Source organism: Scyliorhinus torazame, chromosome 13 (genome assembly GCF_047496885.1).
Source record: "Scyliorhinus torazame isolate Kashiwa2021f chromosome 13, sScyTor2.1, whole genome shotgun sequence".
Classification (NCBI taxonomy): Eukaryota; Metazoa; Chordata; class Chondrichthyes; order Carcharhiniformes; family Scyliorhinidae; genus Scyliorhinus; species Scyliorhinus torazame.
Genome location: NC_092719.1, coordinates 31,383,224 through 31,402,685, shown reverse-complemented (window position 1 = coordinate 31,402,685; position 19,462 = coordinate 31,383,224). Strand labels below are relative to the sequence as shown.

Below are 19,462 nucleotides of genomic sequence, written 5' to 3'. Positions count from 1 at the left end.
TCTTGGCATTGAAGAAGACACACTTTAAACCACCTTCCTGCCTGCCGGTACACTCCTGCAACTTTGAAACCTTACTCATGACCTCACTACTCTCAACCTCCTGTATACTGGAGCTACAATTCAGGTTCCCAATCCCCTGCTGAACTAGTTTAAACCCTCCCGAAGAGCATTAGCAAATTTCCCCCTCAGGATATTGGTACCCCTCTGGTCCAGGTGTAGACCATCCCGTTTGTAGAGGTCCCACGGACCCCAGAATGAACCCCAATTATCCAGAAATCTGAAACCCTCCCTCCTGCACCATCCCTGTAGCCACGTGTTCAACTCCTCTCTCACCCTATTCCTCGTCTCGCTAGCACGTGGCACGGTTAACAACCAGAGATAATAACTCTGTTTGTCCTTGATCTAAGTTTCCACCCGAGCTCCCTGAATTCCTGCCTTACATTCCTATCCCTTTTCCTACCTATGTCGTTGGTACCTATGTGCTCCCCCTCTCCCCTTCTAATAATCGCTGGCAGATATAGTTCGAGTGCATGCCCGCGACGTCGGTGTCCCTGATCAGCAGCTCCGCATGCTAGGTAGCCGATATCGCTGGGCAGTCACAGTTCCGGAAGAGGATGCACAAGGCACACAGGAATTCCGCGAGTGACTCCCCACGGCGTTGGCGTCTCGTGGCGAGGAGGTGCCTATCATATACCTGCTTAACGGATTTCACGTAATTTCCTTTTAGCAGCTCTCGCCTCCGCGTACGAGGGGGCGTACCCGATGAGTTTAAAGACTCTTGGGCTCACCCGTGCATGGAGGACCTGCTTCGTCTGGAGGTCTGTGAAGTCTTCGTTGAAGGATGCGAGGTACGCCTCGAAGCAGCTTAGCCAGTGTTCAAAGGTCTCTGTAGCGTCGGCTGCTCGTGGGTCCAGTTGCAAGCGATCAGGCTTGAGTGAGGAGTTTATCTTGAGTGAAGAGTCCATCTTTAGAAGTTTAGTGTATTAAATTGATACACCATCAATAATAGACGACGAGTGATGAACGTAACTGAGGCTCTAATACACGACACAGCAAGGCGGAGACTTGCCACTTTTATACAGAAGCCTGAGGGGATGAGCCACAGGCGGAGCCAGCCTGGACAAGCCCAGACATGCACAATACAGCACCATGCATATAATACAATAACGTGGTTTACCACACAGGCCCCATGGCCACCTGAAAACTAAAGTAAAGGGTAAAGGCGCACCTGGAAATAGGTGCTGGGGCCACACTGGGGCATATAACAGAGGCTGAATCGTGATGGGGGACCACGGCCACAGCGGGAGGGGAGAAAATGGGCTGAAAATAAATGAGGATTTCTGTCTTCCCTTTTATGTTTTTCTTTTGTTTTCTTAGTTCTTGTTCTATAACTGAAATTTGTTCCTTTTTTTGGTCTTTTTTCTGTTCACCTTTGCACGGATATTTAACTGAGAACTGCAGTGTGAAACATAAAATGTGAAAACCAATAAAAACATTTTTTCAAAAGAGCCATTGGTCATGCTCAGGGCAGACGCTGAAGCTGCCTCCTTTACTCTCTTCCCCTCCTAGGGGGATACTCAGGCACAGATATAATGGGGCCTCGGAGTGGGTCCCTGGACAGAATCTGTGCTCCCTGGTCACCATCGGAGTTTGCCATCCCAAAATCCCATCCCCGCGACCCATGGTTTGGGAACCCCTGCCCCAGGGCATAGAAGATAGGTGTTGTTGTTACTCATTACCTAATCCCCCGAATATTGTTTGCTGTGGTGGATAAGTAAATAATTCCTTCACCCTCGCAATGGTATTGGGGTTGTGTGTGTGACTGGAGATTACATTGGTGGCGCCTGTCAGCTGAGAGTGATCTGGGTTTGTGTTGGTAACAACAAGTCCAGATCAGCATTGGAGAGAGAAGTGTGTTCATGTTCTGTGTCAGGGTGGTAATTACCGTCACATCTTGATTTGTGTTCCAATCCCAAAGTGAATTAGAACAATGGATGTTTGCAGGTCAGAAGGAGGCCATTCGGCCCTCATGTTTTGTTGAGTTTTTTTTGCAGCATCAATCCCAAACTAATCCCACTGTCCACTTTTTTCCCCATCTGCAATGAATGGGGGAGTAACAAGCTTGCAAAAGTAAAAATGAGAAAGACAAGTTATTTGGATCTTTCATCCGGCCTTTGGTGTTTTGGTTTCAGGGGCAATGGTATCTCACCCATGGGAGGTGAGCTCGCAAACACGAGCATTCAGTATTCACGTGAATAACTCGGTGATGTGTCAGTAGACGACCAGTTCCTATCAAAACAAACACTAACATCTTCCTCCACAATCCCTTCATTAACTGGGCTTCGAATGTCAGCTACGCTCACTGCACAGAGCCCCCGACACTGGAACACCAGCTAAGAGCAGCAAATGAACCTCCACAACCATTAGCATCTGCACAGCACTCTCACTCAGAGAATGTGCTCCCGCTTCTGCTGAATTTCGAATCTGCTCACCAAACTCCTGCACAAGGAAGGAGAGCCCAAAGTCACAGTCATTTTTAATCAAATGTTGCACATCAGTCACCAAGGACACCAATAGCAACCTGTGCTGGTAAGGGTGGAATTGAGCTTGACTCCAAATTGCATCTTTCAGCCTGCATCTGTTCACGGGGAGATCTCTCATTCTGTTTTTCCAAGATATTCGGTCCACAGCTTTCAGCGCCTCTCTGTATCTCTCTCCCTCTGCTGTCACTTTCTGTCGCTGGCTTCTGTTCTCTGCCTAAATGTTGCCTTCCTATTATTCTGTTCCTTCGCTCCCTTCGCCGTCCCGCCCCCTCCTCTGATCCACTCCCCCTTCCTATACCCCACTAATCCCGACCCTCTGCATTACTACCCCGCCGCACACCCCCTCCCCCACTCCCCCTGCCTCACTGTCCCACTCCCCCTTCCTATACCCCACTAATCCCGACCCTCTGCATAACTACCCCGCCACACACACCCTCCCCCACTCCCCCTGCCTCACTGTCCCACTCCCCCTTCCTATACCCCACTAATCCCGACCCTCTGCATTACTACCCCACCACACACACCCTCCCCCACTCCCCCTGCCTCACTGTCCCACTCCCCCTTCCTATACCCCACTAATCCCGACCCTCTGCATTACCCCCCCCCCCGCCCGCCACACACACCCTCCCCCACTCCCCCTGCCTCACTGTCCCACTCCCCCTTCCTATACCCCACTAATCCCGACCCTCTGCATTACCCCCCCCCCGCCCGCCGCACACACCCTCCCCCACTCTCCCTGCCTCACTGTCCCACTCCCCCTTCCTATAACCCACTGATCCCGACCCTCTGCATTACTCCTCCGCCACACACACCCTCCCCCACTCCCCCTGCCTCACTGTCCCACTCCCCCCTTCCTATAACCCACTAATCCCGACCCTCTGCATTACTCCCCCGCCTCACTGTCCCAGTCTCCCACTCCCCCATTCCAATACCCCACTAACCATGCACATCTGCATTACTCCCCACCCCACACCCCTCCCCAACTCCCCTTCCCTCGGCCCCACTCCCCCTTTGCTCCACAACTTCTGCCCCGCTCCCCCTCTGCCCCACCTCCTCCTCTGCCCAACTCCCCTCTGCCCCACTCCCTCCTCCTCTGCCCCACTCCACTCCTCTGCCACACGCCCCCCTCTGCTTTACTCCTCCCTCTGCCGCACTCCCTCCTCTCTGCCCTACTCCCTCTTCTCTGTCCTACTCCCCCCTTCTCTGCCCCATTCCCTCCTCTGTCCCATTCCCCCTGGCCCCTTTCCCCCTTCTGCCCCCTTACCCCCCTCTGCCCCATCCCACCTTCTATGCCCCACTCCTCCCTGTGGCCCATTACCCCCTCTGTCCCCCTCCCCCCTCTGCCCCAATCCCACCTCTGTCCCATTCTGCACCATTGCATCCTCTGCTCTACTCCCCCCCCCCAGCTGATCCACTCCCCCTCTGCCCCACTCCTCCCTCCTCTGCCCCACTCCCCCCGCTGCCCCACTCTCCCCCCTCTGTCCCACCGCCTCCCCCCCCCCCCCCCCCCCCTCAGCCTCACTCCCTATCCTGCTCAAACTCTGTCACCTTATATATACCTTTCTTGTTCACACTATCTGGTGTCAATACAATTATGGAATGAATAACTGAGAACTGATTTTCCGAATAGATAGCTCAGGCTGTGGATGTGATTCTGGAATTGTACGGAAATTGTTCTATGGAGCACACGACGAATCACCATGTTGCTATGGTGGTTTCCATGACACTGAACGGTTGCTATTACAGATCTTAATGTTGCAACTAATTTTCTATTATGTTTGTGTAATGGTTGTTTTGCTCGTCCCAGTGGCACCTCACATGTGTCCCCAGTTTCGATGAGTTAACACTCCCACATGTTGTGTCCCACACACTGGCCTTGTTCAACATCCGAGTTTGAGTGGGAGTTGCTGGTTTGGCTGATGAGAATCACACACTTGCAGTCAATTGACTGCCAATTACAACAGGTACCCTCCATAATTGAAACAGGCTCTTTGATCCACAATGCTGCCTGCGGGAAAATGCCACACTTGTAGCCCAGAGTAATACTTCACAGTGTGATACTGTAGCCACCTGGGTTGGCCAACTCCCGACGTAAAATGGAGAACAGCAAAGGCTGCAGGGAAATTCAGCCAACAGAGGCAGAAACTAGCAGGTGCAAGTTACTGTGTATTAAACTCTGCAAAAGCCCAGACAGCATCGATACAAGCAGCAATCTGCATAATAATGTAGCAGCCATCTACATACTAATGAGTGATCCCCGGGAACAATCAAAACATTTGGGATAAACAAAGCCAAGCCAGACTCCTCGGCGCCAGCAGGAGCCAACACAAAAGAGGTTAACGGACACCTCAAGACCGCCCATCGATCAGGGAACCGCTCCAGTATTGGAGAAATCGAACCAAGCGATTGGAACGAAGTCCAATCACTTGAAACCAGGTACAGGGTCCGCCCCGAAAGGCGGGAAGCCCCTGGGGACTATAAAGTTAAGCCCCCAAGTTCAAATCGTTTTTCTTGACCGGGTCACTCAGCAACGCAAACCAACCCTTGACAGTGACCGGTTCAGCTGCCGCCAAGAGCCAGTAAGTCTTAAGTCAACGCTTGCTACGAGATAGGCGCTCCTAGCTACCAGTCTGTACCAACTTTGAATCCTGCAGACTCAGAACCCGAACGAAAGGCCATTTGTTCCCCTGACCTGGTGGGCCAGTCCGAAGCTAAGTATAGGCCTGTTAGTTGTAGCAATAGCTTAGAAGTAGAATTTATGCATGAGTAGCGATTACTGTGTATAATAAATGTGCTTTGATTTGAATCTTACTAATTGGTGTATTGAGTCATTGATCATTACTTGAACTTGAACCCCGTGGCGGTATCATAAAGATACCTGGCGACTCGAGAGCAAAGGTTATAAAACAGAGCCAATTGAACCAACCAAAAGTTAGCAACAATATCCCAGCCCACCAGTTATACCCTGCAGAAGAATAAACATAAATAGAGACAAAGACTATTGGGTTCCACACTTCAGGAAGAATGTCAGGGTATGAGGAATGCAGGAGGGGTTTACCTTAATGGTACGAGGGATAATGTTATTGATTACTTGGAGAGACTAGAAAAAGTTGGGGTTATTTTCCATAGAGCAGAGAGGTTCAAGGGGAGATTTAATGGAAATGTTCCAAATCAGGGGTTTTGACTGAGTAAGTAGAGAGAAACTATTTCAGAGGGCAGCACGGTAGCACAGTGGTTAGCACAGTTGCTTCACAGCTCCAGGGTCCCAGTTCGATTCCCAGCTTGGGTCACTGTTTGTGTGGAGTCTGCATGTTCTCCCCGTGTCTGTGTGGGTTTCCTTTGGGTGCTCCGGTTTCCTCCCACAGTCCAAAGATGTGCAGGTTAGGTGGATTGACCAAGCTAAATTGCCCTGCGTGGGCTTAGGTAGGGTGCTCTTTCCAAGGGCTGGTGCAGACTCGATGGGCTAAATGGCCTCCTTCTACACTGTAAATTCTATGATTCTATGAGGTTAGTAGCCAGAGGAGAGAAATTTTCAGGGCAAAAGAGGGTAATTGTTTTACACAGTGCAGTTTTTATGATCTGGACGGACTGCTAGAAAGGGCAATTGAAACAGATTAATTTATAACTTTCAAAAGAGAACTGTATAAATACTTGAAATGGAAATCTTTTCAGGGCAGTGGAGAAAAGAGGAGAGGAGTGTGATCAATGGGACATCCTTTTCAAAGAGTCAGTACTGGCATGATGGGCCACGTACCCACCAGTGCTGGAAGATTCTCTGATACTCCTCAGTAATCTTTCAGGATATTTGCTCATGGTTAAATATAATATTTCTCTAGAATAACACATTAGACTCCACAGTAACAGTCTATGGTAATACTGTGGATTAATGCTGTTCAAAAGGGAGATAGAGAGAAAACAGGGAACCATAGACCAGTGAGCCTAGCGTCGGTAGTAGGGACGTTGCTAGAGTCCATTATCTTTTTTTTTTTAAATATATTTTATTCAAGTTTTTTGGCCAAACATAACAATACATAGTGTTTCTTTTACACAGCAATAAAGCAATATAAATAACCGTGGCCAGTTTTAAACAGATAAATAAATAATATATAAACAAAAACAAAACTAAATGGCAACTGCCTTGTCCAAAATAAATACTCTCCAAAAATACAATCCAACAATCCAATATACAATTACAGATACCAAATACCTATACATATACAATAACATCCCTGAGAGTCCGTCCGATTCCTCCCCCCCCCCCCTCCTCCCGCCCCCCCTCCCCCCTGGGTTGCTGCTGTTATCTACTTCTTTTCCATTCCCTCTATCTTTCTGTGAGGTAGACGACGAACGGTTGCCACCGCCTGGTGAACCCCTGAGCCGAACCCCTTAACATGAACTTAATCCGTTCTAACTTTATGAACCCTGCCATATCGTTTATCCAGGTCTCCATCCCCGGGGGTTTGGCTTCCTTCCACATTAACAATATCCTGCGCCGGGCTACAAGGGACGCAAAGGCCAACACGTTAGCCTCTCTCGCCTCCTGCACTCCCGGCTCTTCTGCAACCCCAAATATAGCCAACCCCCAGCTTGGTTCGACCCGGACCCCCACCACCTTCGAAAGCACCTTTGCCACCCCCAACCAGAACCCCTGTAGTGCCGGGCATGACCAGAACATGTGGGTGTGATTCGCTGGGCCTCTCGAGCATCTCGCACACCTATCCTCTACCCCAAAAAATTTACTAAGCCGTGCTTCAGTCATATGCGCCCTGTGTAGCACCTTAAATTGTATCAGGCTTAGCCTGGCACACAAGGACGATGAGTTTACCCTACGTAGGGCATCAGCCCACAGCCCCTCCTCAATCTCCTCCCCCAGTTCTTCTTCCCATTTCCCTTTCAGCTCATCTACCATGATCATAGAATCATAGAATTTACAGTGCAGAAGGAGGCCATTCAGCCCATCGAGTCTGCACCGGCTCTTGGAAAGAGCACCCTACCCAAGGTCCACACATCCACCCTATCCCCATAACCCAGTAACCCCACCCAACACTAAGGGCAATATTGGACACTATGGGCAATTTAGCGTGGCCAATCCACCTGACCCGCACATCTTTGGACTGTGGGAGGAAACTGGAGCACCCGGAGGAAGCCCACGCACACACGGGGAGAACGTGCAGACTCGGCACAGACAGTGACCCAAGCCGGGAATCGAACCTGGGACCCTGGAGCTGTGAAGCAATTGTGCTATCCACAATGCTACCATGCTGCCCATGATCTCCCCCTCGTCCCTCATCTCCCTGTATATGTCCGCCACCTTACCGTCCCCCACCCATGTCTCTGAGATCACTCTATCCTGCACTTCCTGCGTCGGGAGCTGCGGGAATTCCCTCACCTGTTGCCTCACAAAAGCCCTCAATTGCAGAAACCGAAATGCATTCCCTTGGGGCAACCCATATTTCTCCGTCAGCGCTCCCAGACTAGCAAACGTCCCATCTACAAATAGATCTCTTAATTGTACTACCCCAGCTCTTTGCCATGCTCCAAATCCCCCATCCATTCTCCCCGGAACGAACCTATGATTGTTTCTTATTGGGGACCGCACCGAAGCTCCCGTCCCTCCCCTATGCCGTCTCCACTGCCCCCAAATTTTCAATGTAGCCACCACCACCGGGCTTGTGGTGTATTTCTTTGGTGAGAACGGCAACGGCGCCGTCACCATTGCTTGCAGGCTAGTCCCCCTGCAGGACGCCCTCTCCAATCTCTTCCACGCCGCTCCCTCCCCTTCTCCCATCCACTTACACCATTGAAACATTGGCGGCCCAGTAGTACTCACTTAGGCTTGGTAGTGCCAGCCCCCCCCTGTCCCTACTACGCTGCAAGAATCCCCGCCTCACTCTCGGGGTCTTCCCAGCCCACACAAAACTCATAATGCTCTTCTCAATTCTTTTGAAAAAAGCCTTCGTGATCACCACCGGGAGGCACTGGAACACAAAAAGAAATCTCGGGAGGACCACCATTTTAACCGCCTGCACCCTATCTGCCAATGACAGGGACACCATGTCCCATCTCTTGAAATCCTCCTCCATCTGTTCCACCAACCGTGTTAAATTAAGCCTGTGTAATGTACCCCAATTCTTGGCTATCTGGATCCCCAGGTACCGGAAGTCCCTTGTTACCTTCCTCAATGGTAAATCCTCTATCTCTTTGCTCTGCACCCCCGGATGCACCACAAATAGCTCACTTTTCCCCATGTTCAGTTTATACCCTGAAAAATCCACAAACTCCCCAAGTATCCGCATTATCTCTGGCATCCCCTCCGTCGGGTCCGCCACATATAGCAACAAATCATCCGCATACAGAGATACCCGGTGTTCTTCTCCCCCCTAAGTACTCCCCTCCACTTCCTGGAACCCCTCAGTGCCATGGCCAGGTGTTCAATCGCCAATGCAAACAATAACGGGGACAGAGGACATCCCTGCCTCGTCCCTCTATGGAGCCGAAAATAGTCAGACCCCCGTCCATTCGTGACCACGCTCGCCATCGGGGCCCTATACAGCAACTGTGCCCACCTGATATACCCGTCCCCAAAGCCAAATCTCCTCAACACCTCCCACAAATAATCCCACTCCACTCTATCAAATGCTTTCTCGGCATCCATCGCCACCACTATCTCCGCTTCCCCCTCTGGTGGGGGCATCATCATTACCCCTAGCAGCCTCCGTATATTTGTATTTAGCTGTCTCCCCTTCACAAACCCAGTTTGGTCCTCATGGACCACCCCCGGGACACAATCCTCTATCCTCATTGCCATTACCTTGGCCAGAATCTTAGCATTCACATTCAGGAGGGAAATGGGCCTGTATGACCCGCATTGCAGCGGGTCTTTTTCCTTCTTTAGGAGGAGCGATATCGTTGCCTCTGACATAGTCGGGGGCAGCTGCCCCCTTTCCCTCGCCTCATTAAAGGTTCTCATCAGTAGCGGGGCCAGCAAGTCCAAATATTTCTTATAGAATTCAACTGGGAATCCGTCTGGCCCCGGGGCCTTCCCCGCCTGCATGCTTCCAATCCCTTTCACTACTTCCTCCGTCTCAATCTGTGCTCCCAGCCCCACTCTCTCCTGTTCCTCCACCTTAGGAAATTCCAGCTGATCCAGAAAGCACATCATTCTCTCCTTCCCGTCCGGGGGCTGCGCTTCATATAATCTTTCATAAAATGCCTTGAACACTCCATTCACTCTCTCCGCTCCCCGCTCCATCTCTCCCTCCTCATCTCTCACCCCCCCTATCTCCCTCGCTGCTCTCCTTTTCCTCAGTTGGTGGGCCAACAACCTACTCGCCTTCTCCCCATATTTGTACTGTACACCCTGTGCCTTCCTCCATTGTGCCTCTGCCTTACCCGTAGTCAACAAGTCAAATTCTACATGTAGCCTTTGCCTTTCCCTGTACAGTCCCTCCTCCGGTGCCTCCGCATATTTTCTGTCCACCCTCAGCAGTTCTTTCAACAACCGCTCCCTTTCCCTACCCTCCTGCTTTCCTTTATGTGCCCTAATAGATATCAGCTTCCCTCTAACCACTGCCTTCAGTGCCTCCCAGACCACTCCCACCTGTACCTCCCCATTATCATTAATTTCCAAGTACCTTTCAATACACCCCCTCACCCTTAAACACCCCCCCTCACCTGCCAATAATCCCATGTCCATTCTCCAGGGTGGAAGCTGTTGTTTTTCTTCCCCTATCTCCAGGTCCACCCAGTGTGGAGCATGATCCGAGATGGCTATAGCCGTGTACTCCGTCCCCGTCACCTTTGGGATCAGTGCCCTTCCCAAAACAAAAAAATCTATTCGTGAAAATACTTTATGTACATAGGAGAAAAACGAAAACTCCTTACTCCTAGGTCTACTAAATCTCCAGGGATCTACTCCTCCCATCTGCACCATAAAATCCTTAAGCACCCTAGCTGCAGCCGGCCTCCTTCCGGTCCTGGACCTCGATCTGTCCAGCCCTGGGTCCAGCACCGTATTAAAGTCTCCACCCATTACCAACTTCCCCACTTCTAGGTCCGGGATTCGTCCTAACATACGCCTCATAAAATTGGCATCATCCCAGTTCGGGGCATACACGTTCACTAATACCACCGCCTCCCCTTGCAGTTTGCCACTCACCATCACTTATCTGCCCCCACTATCCGCCACTATAGTCTTTGCCTCAAACATTACCCGCTTCACCACTAGTATGGCCACCCCCCTGTTTTTTGCATCCAGCCCCGAATGAAACACCTGCCCCACCCATCCTTTGCGTAGTCTGACCTGGTCTATCAGCTTCAGATGCGTTTCCTGAAGCATAACCACATCTGCCTTAAGTTTCTTTAGGTGTGCGAGTACCTGTGCCCTCTTAATCGGCCCGTTCAGCCCTCTCACATTCCACGTGATCAACCGGGTTGGGGGGCTCTTTACCCCCCCCTTGACGACTAGCCATTTCCTTTTTCAATCCAGCTCCTCACCCGGTTCCCACGTAGCTGTATCCCCCCCAGGCGGCGCCCCCCCGCCCCGACCCCCCCCTCCCATACCAGCTCCCCCTTCTCCCCAGCAGCAGCAACCCAGTCAACCCCCAACCCCCGCTAGATCCCAAGCTAGCGTAATTGCACCTCCCATGTTGCTCCCAGAAGTCAGCAAACTCTGGCCGACCTCGGCTTCCCCCCGTGACCTCGGCTCACACTGTGCGAGGCCCCCTCCTTCCTGCTTCCCTGTTCCCGCCATGATTACCATAGCGCGGGAACAAAGCCCGCGCTTCCCCTTTTGGCCCCGCCCCCAATGGCCGGCGCCCACAGCTCCTCATCCTCCCTCACCCCCTCCCCCACGACATGGGGAAGAGAGAGAAGTTACAGGGTCGCAGGTTTAACAATCTGGGAAGTCCTCTCTTCCCTCTTTTCCCCCCTTCATCCCACAAATTCACCCCCCCACTTTTGTCCCAAACGTTCTTTTTCTGGCCCGCTCACTCCAGCTTCTCCTCGACAATAAATGTCCATGCCTCGTCTGCCATTTCGAAATAGTGGTGTTTCTCTAGAAGTGTGACCCACAGTCTTGCCGGTTGCAACATTCCGAATTTGACCTTCCTTTTATGCAACACCGCCTTGGCCCGATTAAAGCTTGCCCTCCTTCTCGCCACCTCCGCACTCCAATCTTGATACACGCGGATCACCGCATTCTCCCACCTACTGTTCCGAGTTTTCTTGGCCCATCTGAGGACCATCTCTCTGTCCTTGTATCGGAGAAATCTCACAACTATTGCTCGAGGAATTTCTCCAGCCCTCTGTCTTCGCGCCATAACCCGATAGGCTCCCTCCACCTCCAGCGGACCCGTCGGGGCCTCCGATCCCATTAACGAATGCAGCATCGTGCTCACATATGCCCCGACGTCCGCCCCTTCTGCACCTTCGGGAAGACCAAGAATCCTTAAGTTCTTCCTCCTCGCATTGTTCTCCAGCACCTCCAGCCTTTCCACACATCTTTTGTGTTGTGCCTCGTGGATCTCCGTTTTCACCACCAGGCCCTGTATGTCGTCCTCATTCTCAGCAGCCTTTGCCTTCATGACCTGAAGCTCCTGTTCCTGGGTCTTTTGCTCCTCCTCTAGCCCCTCAATCGCTTGTAATATCGGGGCCAACAGCTCCTTCTTCATCTCCTTTTTGAGTTCATCTACGCAACGCCGCAGGAACTCTTGTTGGTCAGGGCCCCATATTAAACTGCCTCCTTCCGACACCATCTTGCTTTGTGCCTGCCTTCCTGGCCGCTGCTCTTGAGGATCCACCGCAATCCGGCTACTTTCCTCTCTTTTTTCCATCCGTGTCCAGGGAGGATTCCCTTCTGGATTACCGCACAGTGTTATTTGCCGTTAAAATTGCCGATGGGGCTCCTATTAAGAGCCCAAAAGTCCGTTCCACTGGGAGCTGCCGAAACGTGCGACTTAGCTGGTCATCGCCGCACCCGGAAGTCGCTAGAGTCCATTATCAAGGATTTCACAGCACAGCATTTGGAAAGCTGTGAGATAATCAGATAAAGTCAGCATGGATTTACAAAAAGAAAATCATGCTTGCCAAATCTACTGGAATTCTTTGAAGATGTAACTAGTAGGGTTGACCAGGGAGAACTGGTGAATGTGATTTATTTAGACTTTCAGAAGGCTTTTGACAAAGTCTCGCATAGCAGATTACTATGTAAAGTTAAAGTGCATGGGATTGCTGGTCGTGTCTTGAGATGGAAAAAAAAGCTGGTTAGCAAACATGAAGCAAAACGTTGGAATAAATGGGTATTTTTCCAATTGGCAGCCATTGACTAGTGGGTTACTGCAGGGATCTGTGCGAGGACCCCAACTGTTCACAGTATATATTAATGATTTGGACGAGGGAACTAAATGTCCAATCTTCAAATTTACAGATGATACAAAGTTGGGTGGGAGGGTGAGCTGTGAGGAGGATGCAGAGATGCTTCAGTGGGATTTGGACAGGCTGAGTGAGTGGGCAAATGCAGATGCAGTATAATGCGGATAAATGTGAGGTTATCCGCTTCAGTAGCAAAAATAGGAAGGCAGATTATAATTTGAAAGGGTGTAAAGTGAGAAAGGTGGATACTCAGCGAGACTTTGGTGTCCTTGTACATCAGTCGCTGTAAGTAAGCACTCAGGTACAGCAGGCAGTAAAGAAGGCAAATGATATGTTGGCCGTCATAGTGAGAGGATTTGAATATAGCAGTGAGGAAGTTTTACTGTAATTGTATAGGGCATTGGTGAGGACACAGCTGGAGTATTGTGGCAGTTTTGGTGTTCTTATCTGAGGAAGGATGTTCTTGATATGGAGGGTGTGCAGCGAAGGTTTACCAGGCTGATCCCTTGGTTGGCGAGACTGTCATATGAGGAGAGACTAAGTCAGTAAGGATTATATTTATTGGAGTTTAGAAGAGTGAGAGGGGATCTCATAGAAACTTATAAAATTCTAACAGGATTAGACAGGGTAGATGCAGAAAGAATGTTTCCGATGGTGGGGGAGTCCAGAACTAGGGGTCATAGTTTGAGGATAAGGGGGTAAATCTTTTAGGACAGTTGTAGGGAAATAATTCTTCACCCAGAGAGTGATGAATCTGTGGAATCATTAGCACAGAAAGTAGTTGAGGCCAAAATGTTGTGTAATTTCAAGAAGGATAATAATAATAATCTTTATTATTGTTACAAGTAGGCTTACATTAACACTGCAATGAAGTTACTGTGAAAATCCCCTGGTCGCCACACTCTGGCGCCTGTTAGGGTACAAGAGGGAGAATTAAGAATGCCCAATTCACCTAACAGCACATCTTTTGGGAGGAAACCGGATACAGCTCTTGGGGCTAAAAGGATCAAGGGATATGGGGAAAGGCGGGACGTATTCACTGGTGTTCCTCAGAGGTTGGTATTAAGACCACTGGTCTTTTAGTTGTATATTAGATTAGGCCTGTATAGAGTGTGATTTCAAAGTCTTCAGAGGAAACGCAATTCAGAAATGTAGTAAACAGTGAGGAAGATAATAGCAGACTTGAGAAGAGCACAGACAGATGGATGAAATGGCTAGACACATGGCAGATGAAATTTAACACAGAAGTGTGAAATGACACTTTTTGGCATGAAGAATGAATGAGGAGAGGTAAGCCAAATTGAATCGTATCATTTTAAAGAGGATCTAGAAACCGAGAGCTGGACACAATCTTTAACAGAGGCAGGACAATTTGAGGAGGCTGTTTTTTTTTTTTGGGGGGGGGGGTTGGCTTTATTAAGAGTCAGCTATGGCTCAGTTGGTAGTACTCTTGCCTCTGAATTCAAGTTCAAGTCTCACTCCAGGAATTGAGCACTTAAATCAAAGCTGGCTTGCGGCACCGTCAAGAGTGCTGTCTTATGTGCGAGATATTAAACTGAAGTCCCATCTGCTCACTTTGATAGATGTAAAAGATCCAATGGCACTTTTTTGAAGATGATTATCTGATGATTCTCAAATTGCTCATTGTTGGAGTTTGCGGTATTGGCTGCTGCGTTTCCGACCTCACAACAGTGACTATAGTAGTACAGAAGCAAGGAAGTTATGCTAGATATTTGTAAATCACTGACTAGGCCTCAGCTAGAATCTTGTGTCTAATTCGGGTACCACACTTTAGGATGTCAAGGCCTGGGAGAGGGTGCAGAGGAGATTGGCTGAAATGTGTCACTGCCTCACTCTCTGACCCGATTGAGATTCTCCATTTCACCGCAAGTAGTCTGCCGGCGAAAGTTTAGGAGCCACGGTAACAATGGGAACTGATGTTTGAAAGCAAGGTCTGGCCACGGGCCAAGAGTTCACCTCTGCGCCCTCTAAATGGAGCTCAGAGTCTGGTACTGTTGGAGTTAACAGTGTGGGGGCTATTGAGAGCTGGAGTCAGTCACAGTTCAATGATGGGCCAGTGTAAATTTATAATCCACCATCAATAAAGCTCGCTCCAAATGCGATGGGGGGGGGGGGGGGGGCGGAGGGGGGTTCTGCTGAGAGGGATAGGGTTAATGAAGGACTCCCCCCCCCCCCAACCCACCCCTTGGACTAACCACAAAAGACAGCGAGTTGAGTTGGGCAAGGTGAGGAACGTTTGCTGGAGGCGGCCGGGGAGCACTCTGGTGGAGGTGCTGTATCTCTCAGCTGCTTTCTCAGGCCTGCCCGCAGCTCCTGGCACAGCGATGACAAACTGGCTTCCAAAAATAGCTCAGTGGTGGGAAGCCTTCATCTCCCTCCTCAAACTCTCTGAGCATGCTCGCGAAATTAGCAGAAATGTGTCAGAGTTCCTCATCCACACGGGGGAAAGATTGTCACTTGGAGTGAGAGGCAGCGGCGAGAAGCAGCTTGGGTGCGCTGGGGAGCTCACTGTCCTGTTCCACCGGCAATGTCTACCTTGAAGGCGGGTGAGATTGAGAATTATTTAAATCTGCGCTTGACTCGTTTGTACGATACGTTTCTCACCCAGTTTCTGCATGTCTGATCCAGTTCTCCTGTGTAAACGTTAAAACTGCCATCGATTTAACAATCAGCACAAGCCACGTTAAACCGTTAAAAAATGAAGTCAATTTCTGCACTGCGATCTATTGGATGTTTCATTATTGATATTTTGTTGCTGCAGGTTGAGATAGAATCTTCATTGTATTCCCGAAGGGTTCCGTTTTCAGATTGTTTCCCAGTGTCAGGTACCCAGTGGAGAAAACACCCGACCAACAGCAGCAGAAACCCAGGGAAATTTAACTTTACTTTTCCCCAGATCTTCTTGAACAATCTTTAGGCTCACTGGACGACGCGCTCCAAGCACACTGACTCTCACTGGGACACAGTTCCACACACACTGGCTCTCACTGGGACACAGTTCCACACACACTGACTCTCACTGGGACACAGTTCCACACACACTGACTCTCACTGGGACACAGTTCCACACACACTGACTCTCACTGGGACACAGTTCCACACACACTGACTCTCACTGGGATACAGTTCCACACACACGGACTCTCACTGGGACACAGTTCCCCACACACTGACTCTCACTGGGGCACAGTTCCACACACACTGACTCTACTGGGACACAGTTCCACACACACTGACTCTCACTGGGACACAGTTCCACACACTCTGACTCTCACTGGGACACAGTTCCACACACACTGACTCTCACTGGGACACAGTTCCACACACACTGACTCTCACTGGGACACATTTCCACACATACTGACTCTCACTGGGACACAGTTCCACACACACTGACTCTCACTGGGATACAGTTCCCCACACACTGACTCTCACTGGGAGACAGTTCCACACACACTGACTCTCACTGGGGTACAGTTCCACACACTGACTCTCACTGGGACACAGTTCCACACACACTCTCACTGGGACACAGTTCCACACAAACTGGCTCTCACTGGGACACAGTTCCACACACTGACTCTCACTGGGACACATTTCCACACACACTGACTCTCACTGGGAGACAGTTCCACACACACTGACTCTCACTGGGGTACAGTTCCACACACTGACTCTCACTGGGACACATTTCCACACACACTGACTCTCACTGGGAGACAGTTCCACACACACTGACTCTCACTGGGGTACAGTTCCACACACTGACTCTCACTGGGACACAGTTCCACACACACTGACTCTCACTGGGACACAGTTCCACACACACTGACTCTCACTGGGACACAATTCCACACACACTGACTCTCACTGTGACACAATTCCACACACACTGACTCTCACTGGGGTACAGTTCCACACACACAGACTCTCTGGGACACAGTTCCACACACACTGACTCTCACTGGGACATTTCCACACACACTGACTCTCACTGGGAGACAGTTCCACACACACTGACTCTCACTGGGGTACAGTTACACACACTGACTCTCACTGGGACACAGTTCCACACACACTGACTCTCACTGGGACACAGTTCCACACACACTGACTCTCACTGGGACACAGTTCCACACACACTGACTCTCACTGGGGTACAGTTCCACACACTGACTCTCACTTAGGTGCAATTTCATAGTTAACTGATCCTTTCTGAATCGCTTTCGTTTTATGTAGAATTCTGCTCTGCCTACTTCCTTTTGTCGCTATCCACACACAGAGCAGGAGGCGACGGTCAATTTCACTTGACCCAGCCCTGTTTTGCTCTCAGAACTGTCCGTAATAAGGCCAGCGAACAGGGATCTTGCTGTGCCATTCGGTGAGTCCTGAGCGGTTGCTGGATCAGGGAGTTGATACTTTGTGCAACAGCCACACACACGCCAGGAGAGATTGGCTCCATGGGGGGTGGGCGGGGCAGCGACTGATGGTTAAACAGCGGCCCTGGCTGAACTCTATCCCTGTGAATGCCTCACGCAGTGGAATGTCCCGATGAGACAGACAGATTTCATATTAAGAATGACACTTTGTGTAAGGGATGTGCTCCTGGAAATATATTCAGTGAGAATTAGCACCCTCGCGAGGTGGGTGGTAGTCAGCACCTACCGGGTGGGCGGAGGGGACAGGCACCTTGGAGGGGGGAGTGAGAGTCAGCACCTGGGGGGGGGGGGGGGGAGGGGGAGAGAGTCAGCACCTGGGGCGGGGGGGGGGGGGGGAGAGAGTCAGCACCTGGGGCGGGGCAGGGCGGCCGGGGGGGGGGGGTGAGTGGCGAGTCTGTGCCTGGGGGGGGGGGGGGGGGCGGGGGAGAGAGTCAGCACCTGGGGTGGGGCGGCCGGGGGGGAGTCTGTGTCTAGGGTGGGGGGGGGGTGAGAGAGTCAGCACCTGGGGGGGGGGGTGAGAGATCAGCACCTGGGGCGGGGGCCGGGGGGGGGGGGGTGAGAGAGTCAGCACCTCGGGGGGGGGGGGCAGAGAGAGTCAGCACCTGGGGGGGGGGGTGAGAGATCAGCACCTGGGGCGGGGGCGGCCGCGGGGGGGGGGGGGGGGGAGTGAGAGAGTCAGCACCTGGGTTGGGGGGAGTCAGCACCTGGAGGTGGGGGAGAGTCAGCACCTGGGGGGGGGGGGGAGTGAGTCAGCACCTGGGGGGGGGGTGAGAGAGTCAGCACCTGGGGGGGGGGCGGGGGAGAGTCAGCACCTGGGGGGGGGGGGAGAATCAGCACCTGGGGGGGGGGAGAGTCAGCACCTGGTTGGGGGGGGGAGAGTCAGCACCTGGGGGGAGAGAGTCAGCACCAGGGGGGGGAAGAGAGTCAGCATCCGGGGGGGGGGGGTGTGTGAGAGAGTCAGCACATGGGGGGTGGGGGAGAGTCAGCACCTGGGGGGGGGGTGAGGGAGTCAGCACCTGGGGGGGTGGGGGGAGAGAGGCAGCACCTTGTGGGGGGGGGGGGAGAGTAAGCACCTGGGGGAGGGGGAGAGTCAGCACCTGGGGGGGGGAGAGAGTCAGCACCTGGGGGGGGGGGAGAGTCAGCACCTGGGGGGGTGAGAGAGTCAGCACCTGTGGGGGGGGGGAGAGTCAGCACCTGGGGGGGGGAGAGTCAGCACCTGGGGGGGGGGAAGAGTCAGCACCTGGGGGGGGGGGAGAGTCAGCACCTGGGGGGGGGAGAGAGTCAGCACCTGGGGGGGGGGAGAGTCAGCACCTGGGGAGGGGGGTGAGAGAGTCAGCACCTGGAGGGAGGGGGGGGGGGTGAGAGAGTCAGCACCTGGTTGGGGGGGGGAGAGTCAGCACCTGGGGGGGTGGGGGGAGAGAGTCAGCACCTTGTGGGGGAGGGGGGGGGAGAGAGTCAGCACCTGGGTTGGGGGGAGTCAGCACCTGGAGGTGGGGGGGGGACAGTCAGTACCTCGGGGGGGGGAGAGTCAGCACCTGGAGGGGGGGGGGGGAGAGTCAGCACCTGGGGGGGGGAGTGAGTCAGCACCTGGGGGGGGGTGAGAGAGTCAGCACCTGGGGGGGGCAGAGAGAGTCAGCACCTGGTTGGGGGGGGAGAGAGTCAGCACCTGGGGGGGGGAGAGTCAGCACCAGGGGGGGGGAAGAGAGTCAGCACCCGGGGGGGGTGTGAGAGAGTCAGCACATTGGAGGTGGGGGAGAGTCAGCACCTGGGGGGGGGGGGGGTGAGGGAGTCAGCACCTGGAGGGGTGGGGGGAGAGAGGCAGCACCTTGTGGGGGGGGGGGGAGAGTAAGCACCTGGGGGGGGAGAGTCAACACCTGGGGGTGGGGGGGGAACAGTCAGCACCTAGTGGGGGGGAGAGTCAGCACCTGGGGCGGGGGGGGGTGAGTCAGCACCTGGTGGGGGGGGGGGGGAGAGAGTCAGCACCTGGGGGGGAGAGAGTCAGCACCTGGGGGGGTGGGAGAGTCAGCACCTGGGGGGGGGGTGAGAGAGTCAGCACCTGGTTGGGGGGGGGGAGAGTCAGCACCTGGG

At 52.4% G+C, this 19,462-nt stretch overlaps 2 protein-coding genes across 5 annotated transcripts in view; one reads left to right on the top strand and one right to left on the bottom strand.

The window, feature by feature from the left end:
• Positions 1 to 19,462, bottom strand: part of sco2 (synthesis of cytochrome C oxidase 2) — a 95,257-nt gene that overhangs the window by 72,760 nt on the left and 3,035 nt on the right. The window lies entirely within an intron of this gene.
• LOC140387925 (uncharacterized) overlaps positions 15,331 to 19,462 on the top strand; it is a 212,244-nt gene continuing 208,112 nt past the window's right edge. For 2 of the 4 annotated variants that reach the window (XM_072471240.1, XM_072471241.1), the window contains exon 1: positions 15,332 to 15,481. The gene's annotated coding sequence lies outside the window, so the exon portion shown is untranslated. Of the gene's footprint in view, positions 15,482 to 19,462 lie in introns of all 4 variants that reach the window. The other 2 variants (XM_072471244.1, XM_072471243.1) reach the window with 2 other exon arrangements.